Below are 14,962 nucleotides of genomic sequence, written 5' to 3'. Positions count from 1 at the left end.
TTTTAGTGCAGGTTGTCATTAGTGGTGGGCATCGATCGGTTCGGTTCGATTTTATATAATTTCGATTCGGTTTTCGGTTTGTGATTTTAATAACCAAAATCGAACCATAATAACTTTGGTTTGCTTTATTCATGTTCGATTCGGTTTAATCAGTTCGATTTTTCGGTTTCAAGAAATAACGAAAATAGATTACCTGTTGACAGAAAAAGATAAAAAAAATAAGAAATCCCATCAAATACACAAATGATAAGAATCTTTATGCAAGAGTTATGGAAGCCCAACTTAACTAAAGAGTTTGAGACATGATTTATTTTTTGGGGTTACTAATTAATTTTATTTATTATGAATGATCCAATATAAAGTAAACTTCATTTATGTTTGTCCATATAAAGAATTTAAAAGTTTGCGGCAATATATATACTTCATTCACGAAGTAATGTGATTAATCAACAACTGATGCCATGCTTTATGAATGTTCTTCCTTTTTTTTTTGGTCTTTTCCTTAGCATAAGACAAATCCATTTATTCCTTCGTCAAGATAATTAGATACAGGTTCTGGGGTGGAGCTATACATATTACTGTAATTTGCTTTTGCCTCTACTTACCAACTTATCCTCTTACTATCTTCTCTCTAGCTGCTAAAGTAAAGGTTTCTCTTATAGCATGAGTTCGTTTTCTCTTCTAATGGTTTTTAGACTTTAGATACGGAATGATATGAGAGGCCAATTAATATATCAATTATGTACGGAAATGTTAAATACAATGAGAAGTAAGTGTGTGGAGTTATATGTTAAACTAGAGTCAAAAAGCTGGTAAAAAAATTTGGTTTTTCAGTTAAACCAAAAACCGATCACCGAACGTAACACCGTTTTTAAAATTATAAACTGCAAATCGATCGAATAAACCGAAAAATTGAAACCGGATAAACCGAAATTTTTGGTTCGGCCGGTTTTTTCGGTTCGGTCGGTATTATGCCACCCCTAGTTGTCATTTCCATTCGTTAGGTATGTACTCATTCGATAGCTTGTCGGAAATGTTATTTGGCTTGCTCCGGTTAATGTACATAATCAGATTCCACTGCACGCAACTTTTCTCCTTTTTTGCTCAAATCTTTTACTTCACCAGGACTATTAGTCAATGTTGAGTAGTTAGTGCTTCCCCTTGTATAAGCTTGCAATCCTAACGTGTGGTCTTGTCACATCTTTAGGTACAATGAAGTTTAATCGGTTATAGTTACCTCCATTCTCAGAAGCTATCAAGAAATCCCTTTCCTCTTTTCAAAGTAATTATTAGCTAAACAATAACTATATCTACCCATATGTCTGAGACATCAACGTGATGAAACCTTTTGTTTATTTTTCGTCACGCCGAAGTATCAATGTAAGACGTGTCTAGGAAAATATCTCCAGACGTATTCAATAATGTAAGATTCATTATATATTGACTAGTTATTTTGGTGATCCTTAATTTACCACAACTCTCATTCTTTACTTCTGTGTACGGTCTTACTTCTTTTTATGATTAATCGAAATCGGGGTGTGACAGGCCAGGGTTCGACCCCATGTTATATCGGACCAAGACAAGAAGTTAGATGGCTAAGCTCGTGACTCAGGGACCGATCGAGATCGAGACCAGCCATCAAGACCGAGCGAGATAGAGATCGAGCAAGATCAAGGGAAGCCTGCCGAGCCGAATAACGAAAAGCCAAGATATCCGCGATCGGGCGAGGATCACGGCGGAAATCTCGGCACGTATCAAGAAGAGACCGATTAATCAGCTAATCATGAGATTTCTTACCATATTTAGGATTGTATTAAGGGTAGGACTCACCTACTATATAAAGGGGGTCTGATCATTTGTAAAGGACATCATATTCACATTATATAAAGAAATATACTACTTTTCTTTTAAGCTTTCAATACTCTGTTACTTTGTTCTTGTATAAACTGAATCTTCACTTGGTTCAAGGGTGATAAAATTAGAGGGCCAAAGCTACTTGATTCATTTGGTTTGCATTAATTCTTATTTACTGTCAATTTCAATATCAATTCACGGCTTTGCTCAATTTGTACCAAGTAAAATCATGTATCCTTAAAATCACAATATAAATTCAATTGTTATCTGTTTTTAGGGTAAACAGTTTGGCGCCCACCGTGGGGCTAAGGATAATAGTGATTGCCTGGTACAAATTTTCGTAACACACACTATTTTACACTTGTTCTTTGAAGTGTCTTTGATTATAGGATTTAAAAATGTCAAACTCTCAGTCAGCACCTCAACACATTGACAATAATCACAGCAACCACAATTAAAATGAGAAAATTGCACTAGGAAACGTTGTACCCCTGCTGGCCTCGATGGAATTCTGGCTGTAGATCCAATCGACGTCAGTTCGCATGTAGCCATCAATAGAAATTTGGCCATCGATCCTGAAAGCAGCATTCGTGAGGGTACCCGATCAGCTACTCAGAACGCACATGGCGGTGAAGATGGCGGGATCAGCCTGCGGGTGATCTTCGAAATGTTGCAGGCCCAACAGGCAGCAATAGCTCAACTCCAAAATCAGAACCACACGCCAGGCAGGATCGAACTCGAGCCGTCCCAGGAAGTTGTATACAAGGTCGAATCGGCTTCAAAAAAATCGAATGAGAAGGAGTCGGAGACCGATCCTGCTATCTTAAAGATGCTCGAGGAACTAATAAAGCGAATCGAGACAAGGGAAAGGAAGATCGAGGAAAATGATAAGAAGGTAGAAACTTATAACTCTAGGGTCAACCAAATCCCGGGGGCACCACCGATATTGAAAGAACTAGATTTTAAAAAGTTTGTACAAAAACCTTCCCCCCAAGTGCGGCTTCGAAGCCAATCCCCAAGAAGTTCTGTATGCCCGAGATTCCTAAGTATAACAGGACGACTGATCCAAACGAACACGTCACCTCATACACGTGCGCCATCAAAGGAAATGACTTGGAAGATGACAAGATTGAATCCGTATTGCTGAAGAAATTCGGGGAGACTCTACCGAAGGGTGCTATAATATGGTATTATAATTTACCGCCTAATTCTATTAACTCGTTTGCTATGCTTGAAGATTCTTTTGTAAAGGCACACGCCGGATCCATTAAGGTTACAACAAGAAAGTCAGACCTTTTTAATGTAAGACAGAAGGACAACGAGATGCTCAGGGAATTCGTATCTCGATTTCAAATAGAAGGAATGGATTTGCCACCAGTCACCGACAATTGGGCTATTCAAGCTTTCACTCAAGGTCTCAACGTTCGGAGTTCCATAGCTTCACAGTAGTTGAAGCAAAATTTGATCGAATATCCAGTTGTAACTTGGGCCGTGTACACAATCGGTATCAATCAAAGATTAGGGTCGAGGATGATCAAGGGGGGGCTCCCTCCGGATTCATTTATCTTAAAAGTCCTGTAGATAGAATCAAGAGGGATATCGACCAAGAACCAATGTCGAATAGAGATCGATATCAACTGTATAATAGAGACCGTAGAGGCAGCGGATCTGGGCAAAACTTTGCACGGAATGAGAGGAGAAATGATCGAGGTTAAAATTCAGTGGGGCTTATGAGAAAGAGCGGCTTCGACAGGGATGCCGAGCCTAAAGAAGCACCGTGATTGTCGGAATATAACTTCAACATAGATGCATCAGCTATCATATCAGCCATCAAACGTATCAAGGATACTAGATGACCTTGACCTCTATAGACCGATTTGGCCCAGAGAAACCCCATCCAAATGTGCAAGTATCATGGAACTCATGGCCATAAAATAGAAGATTGCAGGCAACTAAGGGAGGAAGTAGCTCGATTGTTCAACGAAGGACACCTTCGGGAGTTCTTAAGCAATCGGGCTAAGAATCACTTTAAAAACATAGATTCAAATAAACAGAACGAGCAAGAGGAGCCATAACACATGATTCATATGATCGTTGGAGGGGTCGATATTCCTCAAGGACTAGCGTTTAAAAGCACCATGGTGTCGATCACAAGGGAGAAACGAACTCGGGATTATGTACCAGAAGGAACCTTGTCTTTCAATGACGAGAATGCAGAAGGGATCGTACAAACCCACAACGATGCATTGGTAATATTTGCACTTATGAATAAAACTCATGTTAAACTTATTTTAATTGATCCAGGTAGCTCGACCAACATTATTCGATCGAGGGTCGTAGAACAGCTTGGCCTACAGTATCAGGTTGTGCCCGCGGGCCGAGTACTAAACGACTTCAATATGGCATGTAAAACTATCAAATGCGAGATAACTTTTCCAATAAATGTGGCTGGGACCATCCAAGAAATGAAGTTCCATGTGATCGAGGGCGATATGAGGTATAATGCCCTATTCGGGAGACCGTGGATCCACAACTTGAGGGCAGTGCCTTCGACCCTTCACCAGGTTCTAAAGTTCCTGATACTAGAGGGAGTCAAAAAATTCTAAGGGGAGCAACCTACCACCAAGGAAATGTTTGCCGTCGACGAAGTGATACCGATATTGGCGCTCTCATTAATGAAAGGGTTGAATTTGAAGGGAAAACAGGAGGCCAAAATAGCAACCACAGATACTAGCCTCGACCCAATCAGAGAAATAGGGGACTGACGAGGATGATGACTATGGGGTTCCTCGATCCTTCATAGTCCTCGATGATTCCAATGCCACCAATCCAATGGTCGAAGAGCTGAAACAAATCATACTGGCCGAACATCAGCCTGAGCGAAAGGTATATCTAGGCACGGGGCTAGCCCCCAAGCTCAGGAGAAAACTTATTCAATTCCTTAAAATTAACATGGATTGCTTTGCTTGGTCCCATTTCTATATGACAGGGATCCCACCGGAATTACCACCCATAAACTGAGCTTGGACCCGAAATTCCGTCCGGTGAAGCAAAAAAGAAGGTCCCAGTCTGAGGTCAAACATGCTTTCATCAAAGAAGAGCTAACCAAACTTCTCAAAATAGGGTCCATCCGGGAAGTAAAATATCCCGAATGGTTAGCGAATGTAGTAGTAGTCCCTAAAAAGGGAAACAAACCTAGAATGTGTGTAGATTACAAAGACCTAAATAAAGCATGCCCCAAGGATTCTTTTCCTTTGCCTAATATCGATCGCATGAGCGATGCCACGACCGGCCACGAGATCCTCAGTTTTCTCGATGCCTATTCCTGGTACAACCAAATACGGATGAACCCAGAAGACCAGGAAAAGACTTCGTTCATTACTAAGTATGGTACCTACTGCTATAATGTAATGCCCTTCTGATTAAAAAATGCTGGTGCAACCTATCAACGCCTAGTAAATCGAATGTTCGAAGAACAAACAGGGAAATATATGGAAGTTTATATTGATGACATGCTAGTTAGTCCCTACGAGCAGAGGTCCATTTGAAGCATTTACAGGAAACTTTCAGTATACTAAATAAATACAACATGAAGCTCAACCCAGAAAAATGCGCATTCGGGGTCGGCTCTGGCAAATTTCTCGGCTTCATTGTATCCAATCGAGGAATCGAGATCAACCCCGACAAAATTAAAACTATCAAGGACATCACGGTAGTAGACAACGTAAAGGCCGTACAAAGGTTAATAGGGCGCGTAGCCGCCCTGGGATGATTCATCTCGAGGTCCTCCGATAAGAGCCATCATTTTTTTCGTTGCTAAAGAAGAAGAATAACTTCACATGGACTCCAAAATGCCAACAAGCCTTGGAAGAGCTTAAATAGTACTTATTAAGCCCGCCGCTGATTCACACGCCGAGGACAGACGAACAACTTTACTTATATCTAGCAGTATCGGAGATAGCGGTAAGTGGAGTCCTAGTCCGAGAAGAACAAAGTACATAATTCCCTATCTATTATGTTAGTCGGACCCTAGGTGAAGCCGAAACTAGATATCTTCATCTAGAAAAGTTAGCACTTGCTTTGATAAGCGCCTCTAGGAAACTAAAACCATACTTTCAATGTCATCCCATATGTGTTGTAACAACTTATCCTCTTCGAAATATTTTACATAAACCCGAGCTTTCAGGACGATTGGCCAAATGGGACGTAGAACTCAGCGGGTACGATATTAAGTATCGACCCCGAACAGCTATCAAGTCTCAAATCTTGGCAGACTTCGTGGATGAATTCACACTGGCCCTAGTGCCCGAGGTTGAAAAAGAATTATTAGTCAACTCGGGTACATCTTCGGGGATCTGGACCTTATTTACGGATGGTGCTTCAAACGTAAAGGGTTCCGGACTCGGTCTCGTGCTAAAACCACCCACAAGTAACGTGGTTAGACAATCTATTAAAACTGTAAAATTGACTAACAATGAGGTCGAATATGAGGCCATGATTACAGTTCTCGAACTAGCCAAAGGCTTGGGAGCATAGGTGATCGAAGCCAAATGCGACTCCCTCCTCGTTGTGAATCATGTTAACGGAACCTTTGAAGTTCGGGAGGAACGAATGCAAAGATACCTAGATAAGCTACAAGTAACTCTACACCGATTCAAGGAATGGACTTAGAAACATGTGCCTCGAGATCAAAATAGCAAAGCTGATGCCCTCGCAAACCTAGGGTCATCGGTCAAAGACAACAAACTCAATTCGGGGGCTGTCATACAACTCATGAGGTCAGTGGTCGAAGAAGGCCACGCTGAGATAAGCTCTACAAGCTTGCCCTAGGATTGGAGAAACAAATACATAGAGTATTTGAAGAATGGAAAACTTCCCTCATATCTAAAGGAATCGAGGGCCCTACGCCATAAGGCAACCCAATTTAACCTGTTCGAAGATGGAACCTCACTTAGAAGGATGTTTGACGGTCCGCTAGCAATATGTATGGGACCAGGAGATACCAAGTATGTTTTGAGGGAAGTCCACAAAGGCACCTACGAGAACTACTAAGGCGACGAATCACTGGTTTGAAAGGTAGTCAGAGCTGCCTATTACTGGGTTGATATGGAAGAAGATGCGAAGGAATTTGTGCAAAAATTTGATAAATTTCAAAGACATGCTCTGATGATTCATCATCCCGGGGAACTACTGCATTCGGTTTTATCCCCATGGCCGTTCATGAAGTGTGGGATGGACATCGTCGGCCCTCTTCCACCGTCACCAGGTAAGGCTCAATTTATTTTATTTATGACTCACTATTTCTTTATGTGAATTGAAGCACATGCCTACTAAAAAGTTAGGGGAGAAAGAAGTCATCGACTTCATTTGGGACCACATCATATGTCGATTTAGAATACCATCCGAAATTGCATGTGACAACGGAAAACAATTTGTCGGTAGCAAGGTGACTATATTTCTCGAAGTCCTCAAGATCAAAAGGATCTTATCAACACCTTATCACCCTAGTGGGAATGGGCAAGCCGAATCGACCAAGAAAACCATAATACAAAACCTCAAGAAAAGGTTGACCGACACCAAAGGAAAATGGAGAGAAATCCTACCCGAAGTTCTTTGGACGTATCGTACAACTTCGAAGTCCAGTATCGGGGCTACCCCGTTCTCTTTGGTTTATGGCGCCAAAACTTTAATACTGGTCGAAGTTGGGGAGCCAAGCATCAAATTCTAATATTCGACGAAGGAATTGAATGATGAGGCCATGAATATGAGCCTGAAGCTATTAGATGAACAACGTGAAACTGCCTTTGTTCGATTGGTTGCCCAGAAACAACGGATCAAAAGGCATTACAATCGAAGGGCCAACCTTCGATATTTTAATATCGGGGACTTGGTACTGAGGAAGGTCAAGTTTGTAAGCACGTGATTTTGCCCTATATGAGAATTACTCCCAAAAAATTCAAAATAAAATGATTTTTCTTGGTGTGCAATTTTGAGTATTTTTGTGACATTTTTGGATAATTATTTGTATTTGTTTGTGCATGTTTATTTGTTAAATTAATATAAAAACTACAAAACATATGTCGCATTTGCATTTAGGATTTGGTCCTACAATTGTTAGTAATTAAGTTTGTTTTACAAAAATTAAAAAATTACAAAAATAGGCATCTTTTGCATTTTTAGCATTTAATGTCCAAATATACAATTTTATGCTTAATTATTACTTAATTATGCGTTAATTGTTATTGGTAGTTAATTTGCGCTTTTATAACTTAATTTAGTTCTTAATAATAATTTAAGTATTTTTATAATTTAGGTTTAGAAAAATAAAAGAAGAAAAGAGAGCAAAAATACAAAGAAAAATCGAATTGGGCCACTTCTTCAATTTCAAACCGCAGGCCCAAATAATTGCCCAACCTTCCCCATGACCCGGTCCGCCCCATTAACCCCAAAATGACCTAACACTTCCTATTCTTCATTTTTTTATTTTTCCAAAAAACCCTAAAAACACAAAATACCATCCGCCCCCCAACCTTGGCTTCTTCTTCTCCATCTCCAAAATAATGACCTCCCATGGCTGCCCTTACCTTCTTCTTCGTCCACTCAGAACAACCAACGTCACCACTATCCACGTCGACCTCCCCATCTGCTTCGCCGGAAAACCCTCGGCCAAAATGGAAGGAAAACCCAATCGCTGCTTGCTTCATCTCCTTCCTCGACGAGCAACTACTGCTCTAGTTTCTGCTTCTTGATTACTTCTGTTACGTCCAAACAGACCTCGTCACTCCAAAACCAAGTTGCTTTTGCTGCGTCAAACATCACTGCTGCGTTCGACGTCAATGGCTCCTCTCCGTCGCGCGTCAACCCATCGCCATGGATGCCATGTTTGGTATGTTGCTACTGCTTCATCTTCTTCAGCCTGCTCCAGCAGCGTTACTGCTGTTGCTCCGTCGTCTCTGAGCTTTGCCATCATCGTCCATGGCGGCACTACCTTCCCGCCATTGACGCTGCTTGACCAGTTGAGCTTTCTGCTTGCTGCGTCGACCACGTTTCTGCTCTTGTCTTGTCCACCGTTGAGCTCCCAAGCCCTGCTGCATCGACCACGTTTCTGCTCTTGTCTTGTCCACCGTTGAGCTCCTAATCCCCCGTCGCCGCTGCGTCGTCATCAACCAAGCAGGCCACACTGTTGTGGCTGCTTTCATCTTCTTCAAACGAACCAAACGCACCCCAGTTTCTTCACGTAACATGGCTGCTGCCCGCGCCATTGCTACTGCTTCGGCGTTGCTTCAGTTACTTCCTAAATTCGTGTTCGTCGTCGTTGGTTCGAGCTTTGGTCGAGGCTAGTCAAGTTCGTCGTTTGTTTAGTCGTTTGTTCGTCGTTTCGATCCGGTTAGTAGATTTTGAGTTTTATTTTGTCCGTATTTTGTTTTGATATTCTCGAATCTAAAGTCGACAAATGTTTGTTTTGTTCATGTCTATCGTTTGAATTGATTTTTTTTAGTTTGTTCATATGTTTTGTTGAATTAATTTTCAGATTTCAAATGGAAATTTAATTAGTTGTTTTTCATGTTTCTTTCATGTTTGTTTTGTTGTTTAGGTAAAAATTTGTTAGTTTAATGTTTGGTAGATTCAAATTGAAATTTAATTGATTATTTCTTCAATTTGTTTCATGTTGTTATGTATTTTCCAGAAATTATTAATGTTGTTTTAATCATGTGAATCCGTCATGTTTGTTGCTTAAAAACAGATTTAGTTCATGTTCATCTTTGTTTGAAGTTCATGTTTAATCCAGTGATTTAATGTGAGTTTATGTTTGTTTTTGATTTGTTGATTTAGTTTGAATCATGTATTTTGTTGTTTGTATTGTTGTATCCTTGCTCATCCATTGATGGTCTAAATTAACCAGGATTGGTTCCCAATATGGTTAATTTATTTCCATTAATTTTGAGTTGTGTTGTTCATCGTGTTCATGTGATTTGTTGTTGAAGATTGTTGAGAAATTGGTCATCTTGGCTATATTTTGGTTAAGTTATGATTAATTGATTGTTATAGCTGATGGGGGTAGTTTGGTAATTTGCAGTACGTTCATGGGTTGTTTGATAATTGCAATAAGGTCGGAGGGGTAGTTTGGTAATTGAACATTTTGTAATTCTTTATGTTAAGCATGTGGGACAAAATGTAATGGGGTGGGTTTTGATATTATTGTTTAATTGAATGGGGGACAAGGCAAAATGTAGTGGAGGGGAATATGGTAATTATTTATGTTAGGCATGGGGGACAAAATATGATGGGTTGGTTTGATATGTTAGTTTAATATAGTGGGGGATGAGTGGGAAGATAATGGGTTTGGTAGGAGAAAATGGGTTGATTTGAATTGATTAAAGGATTCTGGGATGAGATATATATAGAAGTCTTGAATCAGAATAAGAGGGGGATAACAAGAGGAGAGAATAAGAGAACAGAAAAAACGGACAGGGAGAATAAGATAGAGAAAAAAAAAGGCTGAATATTTAAGAGAGAAAGAAAATTCCAAAAAATACTTAAACTTTCAAAAAAAAAAAAAAATGAAAGAAAAAATCTTCTGCTTTCTTTCATTGTTTGAAATCAGCATTAATTGTTGTTGTTTGATCGAAGTCTGAAGCTTTTGTTTTGGGATTACTATTCCACCGGTTTGCAAACTCTTTTCCTGGGTTGTTACTGTTGCTGGGCTGTTGTTGCTGTGTTGTACTGTTATTACTGCTGCTGATTCTCATCTTCATTTTCTTTTGCTTCCAATATCAGGTACACAACTGACACACAGGTTATTGTAATCCGAATATGAAGCATGAATACGAAAAATGAAGAATTGAAATTCTGAATTATATTTAATTATATTCTGAATTTTATTTGTATGTACAAATTATTTAGCTTGCAAAAATCAGAATCATGTAGCTATTTAATACATATAGTGGAACATCCGACGATAGTCTAACAGATGAACTATCTACATATATTGCCTAAAAATAAATAAATGGTGTAGTAACTCCGTCGAGTCAAAATCAAACGAATAGGCCATCTAGTAGGAACTTGGCAGAAATATTGTTTAGTTAAATAATATTGGTTAATTTCAGCATGTAAATGGTCTAGGATTAAAATTAGATTGCTATGTTTTTTTTAATTTGACAAACTGAGAACATGCTAGTATAATGTAACTAGGTAATAACATGTAAATAAATTAAGATATTTTCTCTTTTATTTTGTAGAGACAAATTTCAAATAAAAAATGTAGGCATTTTAGGACTGACTTTTTAAAAAATAAAATAAAATGAGATAAGCCTCGCCCAATAAAATGCACCAATTGCGGGGTCCTCGATAAATGTTTAATTGAGTATTTAGAATTCGGGATAGACTGTTTAGTGAATTCCACGGTCTTACCCATAAATAATAATACGCTAATCGCTTTAGGCACGATTTTAACAATAATACATTCTTAAGCACGGGTGCGCATTCATGCGACCCAAATCCAAATCCCAAAACATTGAATAAAATGTGTTCCGGATTGCGGGTGCATTTCATGTGACGTAATCCAAAGACATGTTTTAAACAATGTTCACATTCTTGTAAAAATAAAATAAATAATGATAAAAGCGGTAAAAAGATAAAACTTGCACATAAGTTCATATTTGTATAAAAATCAGATAATCAAGCCGAATATTATAGTTGAGCGACCGTGCTAGAACCACGGAACTCGGGAATGCCTAACACCTTCTCCCGGGTTAACAGAATTCCTTATCCGGATTTCTGGTTCGCGGACTATAATACAGAGTCATTTTTTTCCTCGAGTCAGGATTAAAATTGGTGACTTAGGACACCCTAAATCTCCCAAGTGGCGACTCTGAAATAAATAAACCAATCCCGTTTTGATTGTTCTTTAATTGGAAAAAACTCATTCGGACCCCCGCGGGGGCGGAAAAAGGAGGTGCGACAGCTCTGGCGACTCTGCTGGGGAATTTTAATTCCTTCAGAACTACTGGTTTAGGGTTAGAAATTCGAGCTTAGATAAATTGTTATATTTGGCTTTATCTGATTTTTACATGTTTGAGCCTAATGTGCTAAATGCTGCTTTTACCGCTTTGATATTATTTGACTGTATATATAAACTGTGCCGAACCCTTCTCTCTTCACCTCCGGGGATGTGCTTACTGGTTGAGACTCCCTATTCTGTTAGTGTCATACCCTGAAATAAAAAAGAGGCTCGGACAAGTTACGAAGCCGGATGGCCTTTTGGTTCCCGGTAAGTTGCCCCAACCTCGACTTGAGTTGTCCGCTCGGGTACACAGTCTAGAACACCGTCTCAGGTTTTGAACATAAAATAACATGACTTCATGTTGGATCCCTAGTAGGAACGATTATTTGCATCATGTTGCATTTGACTTAGGGGACTCAATACAGTGGTTGGGTCTGTCTAGGGCTAGCAACCTGAAATGAAAAAGACCATCTTGATGCATCGTATGTGTTACATGTTGCATTCTTTCAAGGGTAAAAGAGTCATTTGGCGGACCAATGATAATTGAGAGTGAATGAAAAGGAAAAAAGAAAAAAGAGAGGGTGAAGTGCGAAGATAAAGCAAATAGGGCGCGGTTATGTTTTGTTACATTTTTATTTTAAAAAAACAAATTTTTAAAAAAAAATGAAAAATTCAAAAAAAAAAATCTTTGCACTTTTTATCATTTTTGAAAAATCAAAAATAAAAAAAAGGGAAAAAGAAAATCCAAAAGATTTTACATGTTTCATCACCTTTTAAGAAAAAGCAAAAGAAAAAAAAAAGATATGTTTTCTCTGAATTATTTTTATTTTTATTTTTATTCTCACCCGTATCCAATCTGCCCGAACTACGCGGGTTTGATTCTCACCGGATGTGAGATACGTAGGCAACCCTCATCGGGTCCAACCCCACCTTTTGCTAAAATAGCCAAAAGCAAATAAATAAAAAAAAAATAAAAACATGTCAAAATTTTAATTCTGTCATAAAGAAGTCGGGTGACGTTGTTTTGTCATAAATAGCCAAATGTTCCCAAAAGGGACGCCGGAAGGCTGAATTTGCATAAACAACCACCTTTAGGTCATTTTTTAAGATTTGGTCCAGTTGACCCGCACAGCCTTAAAAATCTTCGTCCCCGAGACGTTGAAAGGCCGTGTTTGCAATATTGAGTTTTCTAATTTGAAAAAGATAAAAAGAGTCATAAATAAGTCAGGTGATGCTGTTTTGTCATAAATAGCCGAATGTTCCCGAAAGGGACGCCGGAAGGTTGACCTTGCATAAAACAGCCACTTTTGGGTCATGTTAGGATTTTGGTCTAGTTGACCCACACAGCCTTAAAAATCTTCGTCCCCGAGGCGCTGAAAGGGCCGTGTTTGCAACACCAGGGTTTTATTGTAATTTGAAAAGAAAAAAAACAAAGAGTCGACCGTCAGGTGAATACCGTTTGAATTTTGTCATAATAAGCCGAGCCAGCTCCGGCCACGTCTTAAACCGTTCTTGCCGAAATAGCCTTAGAGTATCTTTCAGTTGTTGAAAGGCTATTTTCGTAAAAGAACGGACAAGTTTGTAAAGTGTCAAAATAATCCTCCCCGACCTCAAAATTCATGTGAGATTTAGAAGGGGCCACATTTGCAAAATAGCCGTTTGGTTGCATTTGTCAAACGGGGAAAGAAACTGGCCGTTTGTAAATCTTTTGACTAGAATATGTGGGTTGTTTGATTTTTTGAGTGTTGGTCATCTTTCAACCTTTGAAACCCAGTTTGTTTTATTATGAAAATTGATAAAGAAAAAAATGTTTCATTGCTTTTACCTTTCATTTTGTCCGAACTACGCAAGGTCTGATTCATGCGGGGTCATGATATGTAGGCAGTCTCTATAAGATTCGACCACAACAAAAAAAAAAGAAAAGAAAAATGAAAAAAAGAGAAAAGAAAAAATGAAAAAATGAAAAAAAATTGGAAAAAAAGAAAAAAAAAGAAAATGAAAAAATGTTGTTAATAATGAGGACCGACTGAGTCCATTCTGACCTGTTTGTTTTGCAAAGAAAGTTAAGGTGGTTGGTTTGTGGTAAGCCGGACAATGACACCCAGAATCCTTTGTTTGCACCTCATGATACACACTCTGCGGGGATCAGGCCTGATAACAGAAGCACTCGAATCCTTTTGGGACTTGTTGACTAAGGTCGATGATATTGAAGTTGGCAATGGTCTAGGCAATACTGATACAAAACTCAGTAGCTGAGATGCCGGTTTTGATAAAATGGGAGGACGCTCCGTTCCTTGGTTAGCAAGAGAGAAGCTTTTGGTGGCTTATTTTGTTGTTATTTCTGTTGTCCGGATAATTCTTAAGGTTGTAATCCGGATATTGTCTTGTGTCAAACCTTCTTATCTTTCCATTTTGTCATAGCGGTCTGTTTAAGTTTTGTCCAGTTTGTTTTAGGATTTTATTCTGGTTTGTTTTGTTTGTCTTGTTATTCAAACCATTTCACCGGTAATATAATGCAAATCCGGTTTTTTATTATTTCCAGTCATCTTTTGGTTTAGTCCTTTTATCATTTTTTTGTTCAGCGCCGATTCGAGTGACATGATATGCGCACATAGTTTGGGCCTAATCTTAAAAGTTAGTCGTAAAATCCCGAAAAGGTGATCAGAACATTTAAAGAAAATAAGGACGGTTTGAGATTATTCATAGCTCGAGTCATATGGAACTGGGGCAAGTAAAACATAAAGAAAACCATTAAAAGCAAGATTCACCTTTCATGATAATGAGAGTAAGAGTGTCGCCCAACGGTGCTTTAGAAGTGACAAATGAACAAACAGATGTTGAATATAATTGTCAAGTCCAGCACCATCAGAAGAGGCTACAAATCTTCGTTTAACTATGTTGTTTGCATTTGGCATGTTTTGAAGACTAGAATGACGAAGGCATTTTGTTCTGCTACCTAAACACTTTATCCTTCGTTACCTCTTTTGAGCCTTATTTATTTTTCTTTCATACCCCTCGTTCGGAATCATTAGCAACGACTAGAAAACACAAGCATGACAGGTAAAGAAAAAGAAAAAAAAGAAGAAAGAAAAAAAAATCAACAAA

Source organism: Nicotiana sylvestris, chromosome 7 (assembly GCF_000393655.2).
Source record: "Nicotiana sylvestris chromosome 7, ASM39365v2, whole genome shotgun sequence".
NCBI classification, from domain to species: Eukaryota; Viridiplantae; Streptophyta; class Magnoliopsida; order Solanales; family Solanaceae; genus Nicotiana; species Nicotiana sylvestris.
The sequence above is the reverse complement of the archived record's forward strand: the minus strand, read 5'-3'. Positions refer to the sequence as shown.